This window comes from Equus quagga, chromosome 3, assembly GCF_021613505.1.
Source record: "Equus quagga isolate Etosha38 chromosome 3, UCLA_HA_Equagga_1.0, whole genome shotgun sequence".
In the NCBI taxonomy this organism is placed as follows: Eukaryota; Metazoa; Chordata; class Mammalia; order Perissodactyla; family Equidae; genus Equus; species Equus quagga.
Genome location: NC_060269.1, coordinates 84,320,167 through 84,336,754, shown reverse-complemented (window position 1 = coordinate 84,336,754; position 16,588 = coordinate 84,320,167).

The following is a 16,588-nucleotide window of genomic DNA, read 5'->3' as shown; positions in this document are numbered from 1 at the left end:
GCTCTTTAATTCCTACCCAAACAAGAGAACATGGCAGAACTTGCGTTCTATTGATTCCTGCTTATAGTAATTAGCTAGCAACATCCATGGAATTCTTTTTTACCTGACAGTTTTCTCCACTGAAGCACTGGTTATTTGGCGTAGATGATTTGTACCCTCATGATCACTATAGTCCTAATTCTCAAGATTTCTTCCACATCTTTCTTTCCCCCAAGAAAAAAAATGAATTTAACACCTTTCTCAGTAGAACTTAATTGCATAGAAAGAAAGTTATACCTTTTAGAGTGCTAATTAGAGCCAGTAATAACATGACAAGTCTCACCTAAAATCCTTTCGAATTGTTCTGTCAGTATTGGAATGGTGTTGAGCTTTTGCACACTTGCCAAATGTGCAAATTAATTTTTTTTCTATGGATTTAGTGAAGACATTATGAGGAAGTTTCCCATATGTGAATTGTGTATTCTGATTGACATATTGAAACTTTTAATGAAGGTGGAGAGCAATATAGAAACTTCTCTGAATACGCAGAGGATAGAATTTAGAAGTGTCATATAATTACAGGGGACCTCTAATTTAGTCAGGACTTTTCCTTCCCTCTTTCACCTTGTTTCTCTCAGTCTTTCCCTTGATTCCTCATGACTTTCTCTTTCTGTAATATTGGTCTTGATTTAAGTAGTAGAAACTCATTCACCAAGGCACAAATAGCCAGTAAGTTAACATTCACGTGGTATGGGCTCAATTGTGTCCCTCTCAAATCCATTTGTTGATGTCCTAACCTCCAGCCCCTCAGAATGTGACTGTGTTTGGAGATAGAGTGTTTAAATAGATAATTAAATTTATATTAGGTCATTGGGGTAGGCCTAATCCAATATGACTGGTGGCCTTAAAAGAAGAGGAGATTGCGACTCAGACACACAGAGAAGGCAACGTGAAGACACCAGAGGAAGACAGCATCTACAAGCCAAGGAGAGAGACCTCAGGAGGCACCAGCCCTGCTGACAGAGTGATCTCAGACTTCTAGCCTCGGAATAAGGAGAAGTAAATTTTTGTTGTTTCAGCTATCGGTTCTGTGATACTTTGTAATGGTAGCCTTGGGAAACTAATACATCACGGTAACAGTTATATTTTCAAAAAAACCAGTGTAGCCACATGACGAGCCTTGTCATCATACTTCGTCCAGGGAATCTGAAGTTTGTAGAAGCTGTGTGACTAGCCGAAGATTAATCAACCAGTATCACACCAGTAGACGATGTGGAAGCCATATTTTTACTATAAATGCTAATTCCTTCGTCCACTCTCTCATAATCAATTATGCCAGGGAATAAAATACATAGAATTAGCACCATCCAATTTTCTCCTTAAAAGTGCTTGTTTTGGGGGGCCAACCCCGTGGCCAAGTGATCAAGTTCACCCGCTCCGCTTCAGCGGCCCAGGGTTTTGCCGGTTCGGATCCTGGGCACGGACATGGCACTGCTCGTCAGGCCACACTGAGGTGGCATCTCACATGCCACAACTAGAAGGACCCACAACTAAAAATACACAACTATGTACTGGTGGGCTTTGGGGAGAGAAAGGAAAAGTAAAGTCTTTGAAAAAAGAGTGCTTGTTTTGTACTCTACAGGCTTCACAGGGTGGAGAACAAAATATGGGCATAAAGGACAAAAGCTGGCATTATATTTTAAAATAAATACGCACAACTAAAAATAAGGTTCTGAAGCTTGAATTTAAGGCTCTAAAACCAGCCTCACCAATATCAGCTGACTGTATCATCTCAGCTCTCCTTCTGTAAAGAGGTGGAGGTGGGAAGGTTAACCTAAAAAATCATTGCTGTAATAAGCAAAGTTGAGGCCTGAGAATTTAAAGAACGGAATTATAATCAGGTTATGAAGAACGTGCTGTCACATTTTACCATCCTTATCAGAACCAGCTGGAGGATCAAAAGCATCCGTTACTAATTCTTGAACTTCCTACCCTGGAGGCCTTTCCATTCTAAAATGCCCAGACAACTCAGTAGAAAGAATACCTGTTGATTGATACATAGGGTAGAACCAATAGAGAGCATCTCTTATATTCTAAGGGATTGACCTTTTAAGCGTATTTTGGGGGGCATTGAAATTCTGATTGTGGATCAATGTGTTACTAAATATTCAGTTCAAGTCCATGGCTGTTTATTGAACAACCAAGGGCCACACATTTCTTTACATCTTTAGTGGTTGGCCTGTGCCCAGAGAAACACCCAGGAGGCCCCCAAGCTCTTCTCCCCGCCACTAATCTCCAGTCTATCTACAGGACTCAGCCTCTCCTTTGGTTCTATCATTTCTTGTTGTAGGAAACTGTCTACTTGCTCAAGGACCCCTTTGAGGACTGGGGTCCTGCTTTGACCTTGACAGAACCTGTCTTTAGAACCTGGCAATTTGCTCTAAAAGCTTCCTAAATTCAGATTACTGCATATGTGAAAAGATTCAAAAGTTATTTTGATTTCGATTCAAAATGTTACTGAAATATTATTGTGTTATTCTAGTCTAGCCATTTGGGATTTTCATTAGAATAAGATTGATTCAGGCATTTTAATTCTTTCCATTTTCTTATCCACAGTTTGCACTTTTACTGATTTTATTATTCATACTCTCCTATTAATGAAACTAATTTATCCAGACTGTAGAATTATCTATTTTTGTAGGGTGAAGAAACTTATCAGAATAAGAAAGAACAACTTTGAAAAATGCATTCATCGCTCTCTATTCTTTTCACCTGGATGTTGAATTGTTTATTTCCCGGACAGCTCTGAAATTCTCAATCCTGGCAGAAACACTTTTCAGAGACAGAGCTGTTGGAGATTCTGCAAAGAAAATGAAAACTTGAGAGCCGTCATTCACTAGGGTGTAGATTCATGGATCCTTTGGGAAACATTAGACTACTCTGGTATCATCCTAGTTTTATACTATATTCCTCAAATTTCCTGTCCTTCCAACTGCAGTAGAATGCGCTGTGTATCCTGTTGTGTATGCTCAGTGACGAGACTGTGATTCAAGTGGAACTTTAAAATAAAGGCAGGTTCACAGGTGCTTAAAAGGAGCTCCAGGAATAGAGATATTTACAGAAGCAGGAAAAATTTTGGCCACATGAAGGGTTAGTCTCCTTTGTACACTAAAAACCAATATTGATGAGCCTAATCAGATCACAATCACATTTTTCACCATTGGACACGGTAAGTAGAGGAGCTTGACTTCAGTGTTGGGCAGATTCAGGATGCAGGATGCTGTTTCATGAATAAATACTACAACATGGTATTTGTGCAGTAAATAATAGTAATAACATTCTCGGTGGCCCGAGGTTTGCCGGTTCGGCTCCTGGGTGCGGACATGGCGCCGCTTGGCAAAAGCCACACTGTGGTGGGTGTCCCACATATAAAGTAGAGGAAGATGGGCATGGATGTTAGCTCAGGGCCAGTCTTCCTCAGCAAAAAGAGGAGGATTGGCAGTAGTTAGCTCATGGCTAATCTTCCTCAAAAATGATAATAATAATAATAACAATAACAGTAATAAGCTATTGTTCATTTTTATAGAGTCCTAAGTATAAGATATATCTTATTAATGCCTATTTAAAGTTTTGATAAAAAGTAATAATTTACTAGTATTAATGCCGATTTTACAACTAGATCCTCATTTGGGTAATCAACTGAACAGAAGATGATAATTCAACTGTTCTCTGATGGTATTTAAATCAAGACATTTAACATTGAATTGAAAATTATACTAAGATATTACATTACTTTTCATGAACACCAGATACTCAATTCTTTATGGATTATCACAAAATAAGCGCACATTAATATCTGAACAAGTGAATTTGCTGAGCAAACCTGATGATGAGAACCATTTTGCTGAACTTACAAAACATCATCGTGCCAGATACAAAGTTGCTGCTCCAAAATCCAAGTCTATTTTTCCTTTCTTTTCTCTCTGGTACTGGTGCTGGGGTCCACAAATCCTGTTCCTTTGCCAGCTGTCCTCCTGGCCTTTGTTGCTTGAGTTTTAAAGGTGATGCTTGCTTCTGGTATTTATTCCATTATGTCTTTTTTCAGTCCTTCAATACAATATAACCAATTCTTATATTAAATTGTCTCTGTTGAAAACCTTACTATTGTTTCTGTTTTCCTGGCTAAAACTTTATTGAGGTATCAGTCATTTGGATAAAAGAAAGTTAAGACTGTTCTGAGCTAAGAAAAGTAAAGTTATAGAATAGTTTATAAAAGTTTATCTTAAGAACATAAAAAGCAGATTGAATAAACAAAGCTTTTAGATTATTAGTCTTATTTAATAACTAGAATAGTTAACAATAAACATTGTAATTAGTCAAATTTACAATAATATTTCTAGTGCTTTTTCGATGTTATTTTTGAAGTTCTTTTAATAATAAGGGAAGGGAAGTCAATCAGTTACTTCAGTAACTGAGTTAAAAATTTCAATTGGGAAGATATGAATAAAAATAATTTAATTCTTTTAGAATTCCACAGTGGAAATTCTCTGAATCACAGGTTAAAAAAACTCAAAATAATGTGTTGTCTTTCCCTACTTGTAGGTAAAACAAACAAGAAAATACGCGAAGATTAAGAACCCATCACCTTCCATAGGTGAAAAAGAAAAGGGATAATATTTCTTGAACACTAACTTGCAGCAGGCCATGTGCTCATTGCTTCATATAACATTTAGTTGTCACATTAACTTTTGAGGTATGACTCATTAGTCACTTTCTCTCTTGCCCATGGAACATGAGGAAACTGAGTGCTTAGAGAGCTTTTAAGAGTTGGTCCCAAACTCACCAACTGGGAGAAAATACTTGCAAATCATATATCTGACAAGCAGTTAATTTCCAAAATATATAAAGAGCTCATAAAACTCAACAACAAAAAAAAACAAATAACCCGATCGAAAAATGGGCAGAGGATGTAAACTGACATTTTTCCAGAGAAGATATACAAATGGTGCACAGAGTTCATTGACCTCCCCGCCTTCCATAGACACTGGGCCTGGGCCCTATATGAAGGCATGTGTCTGGGCTCTGGGCCAAAGATGACCACTTCGGCCCTGACTCTAAGGCACAAGTTACAAAGAATATGTCCTGCATCATGTTCCTTGTCTGGGCTGGCCACCCCGGCAGGCACCTGACTGGACTTTAGAAACATCCCATCTGTGGGAACAAAAAAGATAGAAGCACCCCATCCGTGGGAACAAGAAGAAATAACTCAAAGTATCCAAATGTCTGAAACCCTGAGTTAGAACCTAGAGAACTTAGGATGAAAGGGAGTCACAGGCATAGAACAATTAAAGTCTCACTGAGGAGAGGACGCTTTGCCTCAGACCTGGACAATCGGCACTCTCGCCCACCATACAAACTATTGAGACTTCCCCAGCTGATTGTGGTGTGGATGTTGTAAGCACCGATTTGTTGTTCCCCTTTATCCCTGCTCCTCTTTCTGTTTCTCTTTATCAATAAACTTTGATTGCTTAAACAACCAAGTAGCCTTGGCAGTACCTGTCATTCCTTGCCCTTTGGGGCTGCGGACAACAGATGGCCAACAGGCACATGAAAAGATGTTCAACATCACTAATTATTAGGGAAATGTAAATCAAAACTACAATGAGATATCACCTTACACCTGTCGGAATGGCTATAAGTACTAAGACAAAAAACAACAAATGTTGGAGAAGATGTGGAGAAAAGGGAGCCCTCATACACTGCTGGTGGGAATGCAAACTGGTGCAGCCACTATGGAAAACAGAATGGCGATTTCTCAAAAAATTATAAATAGAAATACCATATGACCTGGTTATCCCACTACTGAACACCAAAGAACATGAAATCAATGATTCAAAGAGATTTATGCACCCCTATGTTCATTGCAGCATTATTCACAATAGCCAAGACATGGATGCAACCCAAGTGCCCTTCAACTGATGAATAGATAAAGAAGATGTGGTACATATGCAGCGGAATACTACTCAGCTGTAAAAAAGACAAAATAGTCCCATTTGCAACAACATGGGTAGACCTTGAGGGTATGATGTTAAGCGAAATAAGCCAGACAGAGAAAGAGAAACACTGTATGATTTTACTCATATGTAGAAGATAAACACATGGATAAAGAGAACAGATTAGTACTTACCAGAAGGGAAGGGAGATGTGGGGGGATGGGCAAAAGGGATAAAGGGGCACATATGTATGATGATGGATAAAAGTTAGACTATTGGTGATGAGCATGATGCAGTCTATACAGAAACTGATATATAATAATGTACACCTGAAACTACACACTGTTGTAAACCAGTATGAGCTCAATAAAATAATTGGGGAAAAAAAAGAAAAGAGTTGGTCTCAGATTTGCAACAGATCCCCTGCCTCCAATCCCTGGGCTTTTTCTATAAATTCATCCTAACCTACTTGGTACTCAATACAGTCATTACAGGGAAGAACCAGTCCAATCCTTACTTGCCAATATGTGTCAATACATGTCACTACTCTATTACATAACATCTTCAGAATACGCCAACTATCGCCCTGTTTATCCAAGGGCTACTTCCATCTCCCTCCTCTGCTTCCTCCGCTTCTCCATCTCCAGCTCCTTCGCAAATTCTAGCTTCTCCTCCTCATTCACTTCTCAAATGTTCGCATTTAAAATTGTGAAAGGTTCAAGAGTTGCTTTCTTACTAATGCATAGTTACATTTTAAAAAAATTCATGTAGTGTATGGCATCTATTATATTTGTATATATCTGCATGTGTACGTATATATGTAAATATAATTATGGCAAACTCAGTGATCGGTAGGAATTCATAGCGGCCATAATTTTCATCACCTCTATTAGTTTCTAAAACGGCTCATCCCACGGTAGATCTATTTGATATTTTAGTTGGCATACAGTCTAAATTAAAATACGTGATTTTAGTTAATAATACCAAATTAAATTCTTATATGTGTTTAAACATTTTGTTCAGTATCAATTGTCAAAAAAGGTTTTTGAGAAACAGTCAAGTATAATAGTAGGTCGCGTGTTTCTCTGAACTCGTTTTCGTAATTTAATAGAGCCATTACCTGAATGCTTCAGTCGTCTCAGACATTCTCTCTTGTTCTTTAAAACAACAAATTACTTTATTATTTATTGACAAAACACTTGAACTTTTAAAATTCTTAAAGTATGTCTTCAATTCTTTGAGATTTAAATTTTAAAAGTATTACCGTGTTTTTCACCTGATTTAACATTTTAAGTTTCAGAGCTAGCAGGTGTGAAAAATCTCCAAATGGCAAGGAAGATTTGCCATGCATTAACACTCAGTGTTTACTTAAGATCTGAGGAATTCCCACAGGACAAAGTGCCAGACAGTTTCTATCCAGAGAGTGTACCGAGTTCAGAGGAACTAGCAGTAAAAGTATTGAATTCGTAATGCTAGATTTAAAGCTAGATTTTAAGTGATCAAAATGACAAATGGCTTCTCCCAGTAACTTTCTCAGTAAATATGGAATGTTCACAAGAAAGAAGAATAACATTTCAAGTGGTTAAAGTAGGATTTTTTTCCCTCAAAGTAATAACTTAGTGTAAGACTGCTGGCTTAAGACCTTCATGGTGATGTCATCACCCAGGATCAGGGAATATCTCCTCCCGCATCTCCAAACACCTTCTTCTGCAAGCCCCATATCCACTTGACATCCACCCTCCAGTATATTATGCTCTTAGGATTAGGACCATTCCAGACCAGTTTATCAACCAAGCTTAAAATTTATACACTATTGGAAAGCTTTATGATGCTTTAGGTAACAAAAACACGCACATGTTTGGAATAGCTGAACTGTTGCTACTACAGTTAAATTCAGTATTGTCGCCAACCGTAGCTGTCAGAAGTTTTTTACAGGACCCAAAATGATAATATGTACAAATTTATGTTTTATTGCAGGAAAGTGATATGATATAACAACAACAGTAAAGTATATGCATCAAAACCAAAGACTGACTCCCAAGAAGACAGATTCAGAGAGGTCAGGCATGGCCTCCTATTGTCTTCCCTTCTGTAAGGGCCGTTTACTTCCTCTCTTGGATTAAGAACTACTGACGTGCACAGAATTCCTCTGGACCTGGGAGTGTTAAATGGAGTCTAGGTCACTTTCTTTTCACTCTGCTGGTCACATAGGCATATTCTTGCTATGTTACCATCCCCAATGGCATAACTCTCCCGGGGTCTCACTGAGGCTAGGTGGAAATCATTGATCTTACAGTTAGCAACCAGCAATGCTGACAAGCTGATACAAACCTCCCCGAAATTTACCTCAGACTCATGGTTATAGAGCAAAGCTAGTAATCTGTACGTTTCATGCTTTGACCAGGTGTCAGAGATATGCAGGTAGATCTCTTACTCTACCACAACTAAGGCCAATTCCAGGGTCACTGGGATTAAACATTATTGGATAGTGTTTGTAAAATTTTCTGTGAGGTTTGGTGACCCTCATGCCTCCTGTTTGTCTATGTTCCCTGGTCCACAGGGAGGACAATAGAAGCCCACGCCTGAACTCTCTGGACCCCTTCTGGGCAGACAGTCTTTGGCTCTGATGCATATACCTAATTTAATGCTGTTGCTATATTGTACCACTTTTCTGCAATGACACATAAAGTTGTAAATATTATCATTTTGGGTCCTATAAGTTTTCTTTGGCAATTAAACCCTGTCCAACCCCTACCTCTCTTGTGCACACTCTCAAATTATGCTGTGTAGACAGTTACTTATTTTGCCTATTAATAGAATAAGTCCTCATTATGTCCTAAATACAATCAAGCATAATTTCAAAATGAGAAACAGAGTTTTAGAGCATAACTTCATGCCTTGTCTTATCTCATCTCTTGCTATGTTCACCTTCCTGGTAATTTATGCTCCAACAATTGAAAAAAAAAAAAAAACCTGGCGTTCTCTAAACAACATGCAATGAATCTCCTTAAACCTGCACCTAAGTTTACACTCTCCATTAATCTGAAGTTTCTTGTCTCCTTGTCTGAAAGAGGCCTGGCCTTTTCCTTTCCATTTACTCCCCATAGCAGGGACTTCTCTCTGTTGGCAGCCTCCTCCCATGAATGGCTTTTTGCCTCTTTCTGGTCACACTCTGGCCTTATGTAACTGGATTAGGAGTGGATTCATGACATTTGTTCAGCTACTCAGCATTTCTCTTTAGGGAATTGTAGATATGGAACAACTGGCTACTCACTTGTCTTTGGGGAGCTGAACTGGATGGTCAGTCTAATTTTTCTATTGAGGTAACCATGGTTAGTCATGGCCAAGCAGACTGAGTAAACAAAGAAGCTAATTTATAGAGAGAGGAGTGAAGAGCCAAAGGGAAAAAAGCCATTTTGCCCCAGAGAGAGAATGAGAGTGACAGAGCATAGCTGCCCAATGGCTTTCCCAAATTCATAGACCCACTTATACTTCCCAGAACAAGGTTACTCAATATTGTCCCGCGTATGTAAATTCCTCCTTACCTGAGATAACCTGAATGGATTATTAAAAGAATATCCTTAGAAGAAACATCATAATCTCCTTAACGAATTCCTATTCATTCTTGAAATCCCAACTCAGACTTGACTTCTGTTGGGAAACTCATGATGATTTGCATAATTTCTTTCCTCTTATTTTCTCTCTTTTTAATTACTGCCTCCTCAGTATCGTTCTCAATAAATTGTATATACTTATAGTTTTCATAATAATTATATAGAACATAGTATTCTACAATTATTTGTTTAACAGTTTGTTGAGTGTGACTTTCCCTCATACCCAGAATTTTGTCAAAGACTCAAAACTGAGGAATAAACCGTGCAAGCAATCACATTCTAAAGAGATTCACCAATAACTGGGGCTAGACACTTTTCCCCAGACTCACTTAAAGGTGAAACTATTTCTTTTACATTCCGTACCTTTCAGATAAGGAGAGGTCTGGATAGCTCAGTTGGAGATTGTTACAGGAAAATCACTCATGGTGTTAGGATGTTCAGAAGTGGAGACTGTGTCTGTTGCTCTGGTTGGGTGTTTTCTAAACTACAGAATCTACAAGCTTACCTGACCTGGTCAACAAAATTGAGATCTGACATGGATCCATTTGAGTTAAAAGAGGGATACAGTCATAGAGACTAGAGCCAGTTTCTGATCCAGAGATTTCTGAAAGTGGAAGCCACATGTTATCTGAAGTCCTTGCAGGGACTGTGATAGTGTGTGCCTGAGAAGACCTGGATGAGTGTCTCTCCATGACAGTTCTCTGCAGCCCCAAAGCATGTGTGACAATACTCCAGAACCTCTTGTGCCTCCATTGTAGGAGAACAGAGCTTGCCAGATGGAACTGTAGGGTTCCTCAGAGGGTCACGAGTGAGGTACCTGGAGTAGAGCTGTCATGTGCAAACCCCTGGTGAGGGATGACACTACTCCTCCATAAGGAACAAGAGACCAGGAGAGAGTAACACTGCCCACAAACACTACACAGGGAGTCACGTATCAGCAAAGGCTACTGGCAACTGATGGAATCATAACAAAGCAAACTGAGGCCAGAGATATTCTCACACTACACACAGGCAACCAATGTATAAGTTTATCTCTGCTGACTCCAATGGGAGGGAGAGGGGGAGGGTACCTCCAGAGACACCATACTCCCACTTCTCGTCGGGTCTTTCGAGCTACAGGTCTGGCCTAATGTAGGGGAAGAGAAAGTTTTGAATTGGTTATTCGAGTGAAAATTTAACATCTCTTGGACTAAATTTAGTAACCAAAATTTGTCAGAAAGTTATAATTTCTACCCAGATTCTGTTAAGGGATAGGAAAGAGAAAATGAGCACAGTGTGGTTAAAGGCAACAAAGTGATTTAAAATCTTCACATTTACATTCAGTCCAGGTGAGTTTGCTCAGTAAAGTGGCCACCTGGGCTTACATCTTTGCCTTGTCCTTCTGAAGTCCTGAGTCCTTGAGGTGGAGCTTGGTCCTCTTGGTGTCAGCGTTCACAGTTCCTAGCCCAGAACCTGAAACTTAAAAGGACTAACTCCAATAAACGTGGGATGTAACCGAATAAACTTTTACGCATTATGCCATGGTTTTGTGAAAGGCATTATCAAACTCAGATGCCTTTAACTGAATATATTTCTTACTCTTCCAGTTCCTACAATCCTATGCTGTCCTGTAGCATTTTTTACTCTTGATAATCCTCTACAGTTTGAAATCCTCAAGCCTAAATTTCTACAACATGGTTCTTTCATGATTATTTTCTTGCCTCTCTATTTCTTCCTAGTCTTCTTTATAGACTCCTCCTCCTCTATCTATTCATTACTCCTCTAAAAAGTGCTTCTCATCCTGATGTTCCAATTTTGGTGAATCGCAGTACGAAACACTAAATTCTCTAAAACAAAAACTTGAATTTATCCTATGGCCATCTTTTTCTTCACCTTTCATATCCAATCAGTCAACAAGTCCTTCAAATCTATGTCCTTAATGTGTTGTCCATCATGGATCACCCATTTTCCATAGTGGAGTCTAAATTTGCACCCTGTTCCACTTTTCTGGATAGCTGAAATAATCTTTGTTGCCCAAGGGCAAATATCTCCCTCATTCAATTTGTCCACTGCATGGCTACCAGGCTCATCTTCCTGAATTTCTACACTGCTCAAGCCCTTCCCTCATCTGGCACTGATCAGAGTCTCACCCTTGTTTACAGGGACCGATCAATAATCCTCTCTGGGCTCTGGTCCCTATGGATCTGTCTAGCCTCATGTCTGCCTCCTCTTGTGTCCTCCTCCAATTCTAGTGAATAGTCACATCTTCCTGAATATGCATAGTTATTTCATACTTTCACACCCAGGCCTGGAATAGCTTCCCCCAAATTGTACTGTCAGAGAAACAACTGCTCATCTTCTTGGACTCAGCTCAAGAATCATTTCTTTCGTAAAACTGTTTCCTTTCCATGCCCCTGAGACTTGATCGCTTCCTCTTTTGTGCCCTCACAGTATCTTGAATCTAATTCTGGTATCTACTTGTAACACTTGTGCCCTTACTTGGTTGCATGTCTGTTTTATCAGTTTCTCTGGCTCCAAGCATTACCAGGACGTTGCTCAACTAGTATGTAGTAGATGGTCAATGAAAGTTTGTTGAATGAGTAAATGAACATGTTAAAAAGAATGTCAAAAACCATATGGCTATATTCAATAATCTAAGGATGGTACACATAGAATATCATTAATAACAAAAACTTTAATTCTAAATGCAACTATTCAAAATTCAATAATCATCATTAAGTACCTACTCAATGCCTGGTATAGAGTTGAATATTCAAGGTATGAATACGTGAAACATGATGTGATTCATTTTACTTAAAGGGCACACTCTCGTGTTATCCTGTAGATGTTTGGAGGTGATGAAAGCTACACTTAGGATGTTGTTATAATGATCTAGAAAAGAATTATGAAAGCTAAAGAGAAGGCACTGCAGTGGGAATGTAAAGGGAGAAAGTAGATTTGAGAAACATAGGAGATCATCAATGATATGGTTTAAGATAGCTTGGACAAGAGAACTGAAGGAGAGGGAGAAGTCAAAATGGCTTTCTGATTTCTATCGTGGAAGTATGTGAGGATGTTAAGAGACCCCCACAAGAAGATGGCCCAAGACATCTTTGGTAATACTTTTAAACCACCATTTTGGACCCTCCTTCTCAACTTAATGAATGTTTTGTTTAAAAGAAAGAATAAATGAGACAAATCTATTTTGCTATTGAAAATGTGATCTGAACTAATTTGAATAAAGCCTACTATTTACAATATTTGTAGAACATATTAAGGTTTATTGCCTTTTGAAAACATATTTAGCAGTTTTAAAACAGATTCAGCTTTTTATAATGCCCTCTGAAAAACCTTTTCCGTCTGGGAAGTTGGCCTCAGCATTCACGTGCCTCTGTGTATACTCTTCTCTTACTATCCCTGTGACTATTTGGGTCACAGTTTTCCAAGGCAGGGAGCATATCCTATTATTTTTTTCTAAGAAGTGCTTTGTCAAATGCCTAGAAAGCTTTAGGCACTCAATAAATTTTTGTGATTGAAGTAAGCACCATGTACACACTATTTTTGTAGAAAAAGCCATTTCAAAGTTTTCAGTTGGAATGTCGGTGTTCACTGCGTGCCTATTAAGTGCCACGTGTTGTTTTGAAACAAAGATCTGTTTACAATCTGGTGTCAGAGGCAGTCAAAAAAAATATTATATAATATAAGGTAGAGGTGATGAATTTAAAAATAAGTAAAGCAGCGGCATTGATGGGAGAGTCCTGGAGGGAGGGAAGTGGCTGTTTTTGATGGTGTGTCAAAGAAGAACTCCTGAGAAGGTAATATCTAAACAGAGACTCTAATGAAGAGTTGGGGTGAAGATGTGAAAATAAGAAGAAATAGTGTTCTACACAGAAGGAATGGTCTGCACACAGAGCCACCACTGTGAAGACAGAATCTTCCGTTCCTTACAGAGACTGCATCTTTGGAATAGTAGGATTCTCGGCTTCTCTGGGTTTTCTGGTAGCAATGGAGGCTCCCGCTGTTTGGATTGGGGAAGAGAAGACCTGTGTATTGGTGAGCACATGTGGATGGAAATTTAAAGCAGAGCAGGCTAAAGGCTCCAGGGAAAAGAGCTCTGTGGAGGTGGGGAGGAGATGAGGAGAGGTGAGGAGAGAAATACATAGGTAGAAAACAGGCTGGTCCTGGGTGTACATTTGGGTTCAGGGACGAGCATATCCCTAAAACATAGAGCACAATGCAGGAAACGCATTGTGAAAAAATTTACAACTTTATTTTTTAACAATAGAATCAGATCTGGTTTCTATAAGAAGAAACGCTTAAAGGTAAAGAAAGTACCTATTGATATCAGATTTCTTTTTTTTTGCTACATGATGCTAAGAAAAGTCTTTTGGTTGGTTTCCCTCTAAACACACTAAATCAGAGGTTCTCAGTGGGCCTGGGGTGGGGCCTGAGAATGTGCATTTCTAATTTGTTCCACAGGTGAAGCTGGTGCTGCTGGCCCAGAAACCACACTTGGAGAGCCACTGATCTAATCTGATGGAAATGTCCAGGTGGCTGGTATCAACCAAACACAAGCTCAAGTAAATTACGATTTTACCACTTTACTTTCAGTTTCTCTTAGCACCTTAGACTATTTGATGAAAATTACTTTTTCCTTATAGTAATCCTGTGAATATGCAGGTTGTAAATCTACTCTCATTCCATCACCCCAATGACATAAAGATTGCTAACATCACAGTGAGTGTTTATTGATACGCTGTTATGGCTCGGGCAGTGATCTAAGTGTTTTAAGTGAATGAACTTCATTCAGTCCTCTGGATTGGGTTGGGTATTGGTAATGATATTCACTTGGCAGATACGGAAACAGAATCACAAAGGCCATAGGTTGGGGCAAAGGACCCAGATTGGGCTGATCCAGAGTCTTGTTCTTTTCCACAAGCTCTTCTATTCTGCTTTAGGCAATGAAGCAGACAATACATTCACAAAGGGATCCTGGACATGCCTAGGGCTACTGCTCTTTTTCTAGCACTAACGTTCCTGGCCTGAAAACATCAGGTCCTTTAGGCAGTGTCATGGTGTAACAGCACATTGTTAATCCCATGAAAAGCACATTGAGCTGCTGTGCATATTTATACATTTAAATGGCACTGGGTATTTCAATTTTACCATCCACAATTCATTCCCTAGACAGTAAGGCAGCCTTGTGTACATCTCTGTTTATGGGCTCTGCGGCACAGATCCCAAAGCAGGAGTGGGGAGCTATAGCTCAGGAATATATGACAACGCCCCAAACTTCAGTTTGAAGGCCAGCCTCCTCTCACAAGTCAGGGGAGTTTTGTGGCTGAAATCAGTCATAAAACAGAGGTCACTAAAAGGAGAAAAGTAGGATGTAGCCTTTTTCAGGTGGTTTTTAGTTAGATACCTTTTCATACACACCACACACTCTGTTGACATAAGAGATGAACATGCACAACTGAGGTGTCTGTACCTTCAAACGGGTCAAGAGGGAGCTAAAAGTTATAGGTTAAGTAAGCAGTTTCTTAGGCATTATTCATAAGATAATCAGAAAAAAATAAGGATTGAAAAGTGAGGAGGATGAAAGAAACACTTTCCACTGCATGCATATTGCCCTGGGGTTCCCTTCGGTTAATAAGGACCAAGGTGTTGGCAGGCGAGAGCAGAAGTGTATGAACTTTCTAAATTCCATTCTGGTGGATTGAAGAAAACGGTAGCTATCTCTACTCTTAGGGAAAAACAGTTTTCTTACATTCCTTGGGTTTCCGTAAGGAGGGATTTTCCCTAAATTCCCTGAATTCTTTCCTTAACCCTTACTCTACTCCAAGGGAGGGGGGTAATTTAAATAATGGGTAAAACTGGGAAGCATACATTACTAGGCTTGGCCCAACTTCTTCCTGTTACCTCTTGGGGAAAAGCTGTTTTCCCTCTATTTCCTCATGACAAAAGTTTGTACCTCTGACCCTGCCATGCTTTGGAGTGACTTCCTCAAAATTCTCTAAATCCTCCTGCCTCCATGGCTGGAAAGCACCAAGTCAGCGGAGCTTTCCAGAAGGGACACCCCCAGCCTGGAACAGGACTTCCATGGGCCAGTCTCTTTTCCTACTCTCTGTTGCTCTATTCCCATTCCATATGGAGCCAACCAGATGCCCCAAAGAGCCCCAGGGCTCAAGTCTATAGGTTTGTTCTGGGATCCCATGGTCAGGACTGCTCCAAGAGGGTGGCCTGGCCAGTGGATCACTCTCCCTTGGCTGGAGAAGTATTTCTTTAGTAAGATGGCATGATTGGTCAGTCAGAATCTTGCTGACACACATATTTAGGTGACCCACTCATGTTGGACCCAGGACCAGTTCAATGTTCTGGGCTAGCTACCAGCAATTGATGATGCTAGGGGCTTGAGCTATATGTCGGGGCTCTTGTATGCACTCTCTCTTGTCTGTGCCCCCTTCTGGGTGCCACCTCTGGTTTATAGCACTACAAGAGACAGAAGTGCTGGAAGGCATCCTTTGCCTTATGAGCCCCACAGCCATTATGCCACTCACTCTGCAGGCTCCGTGTCACCCAGCAGGCAAATCTCCAGGGAGAGCCACACCTGTCTCCTCTGAGGGCTTTCAAGACAGTTGCTCCACATCGCTTATGGGTCTTTCTGATTGATGTCCTCTCTTGCTTCTCCTTAGTGCGATGAAGTCATGTTCTCATGAGTTGTTCTTAAACTGTGCTGGAGATGAGAACGGACATTTTTTTACACAAATGTGACTGCTATTCTTGCTCTGTCCTCCACCCCCCCTGCCCCCATCTTCCCTGCTGGTGGTGATGTGAGGTCAACATTGAAGTCTTGAAATTTAGTGATTACATCCTAAAGAGTTCAAGAGAAGACATAACCGAAAGATGTGTGGCTCCAAGTTTACAATACAAACTTCCAAACAGTAAATTTGACGTGAGGGAGAAAAACAACTGTTGCTGCATTTTCCTGAATTTTTGAAGACCTGTATATGTGGTCCTCATCAA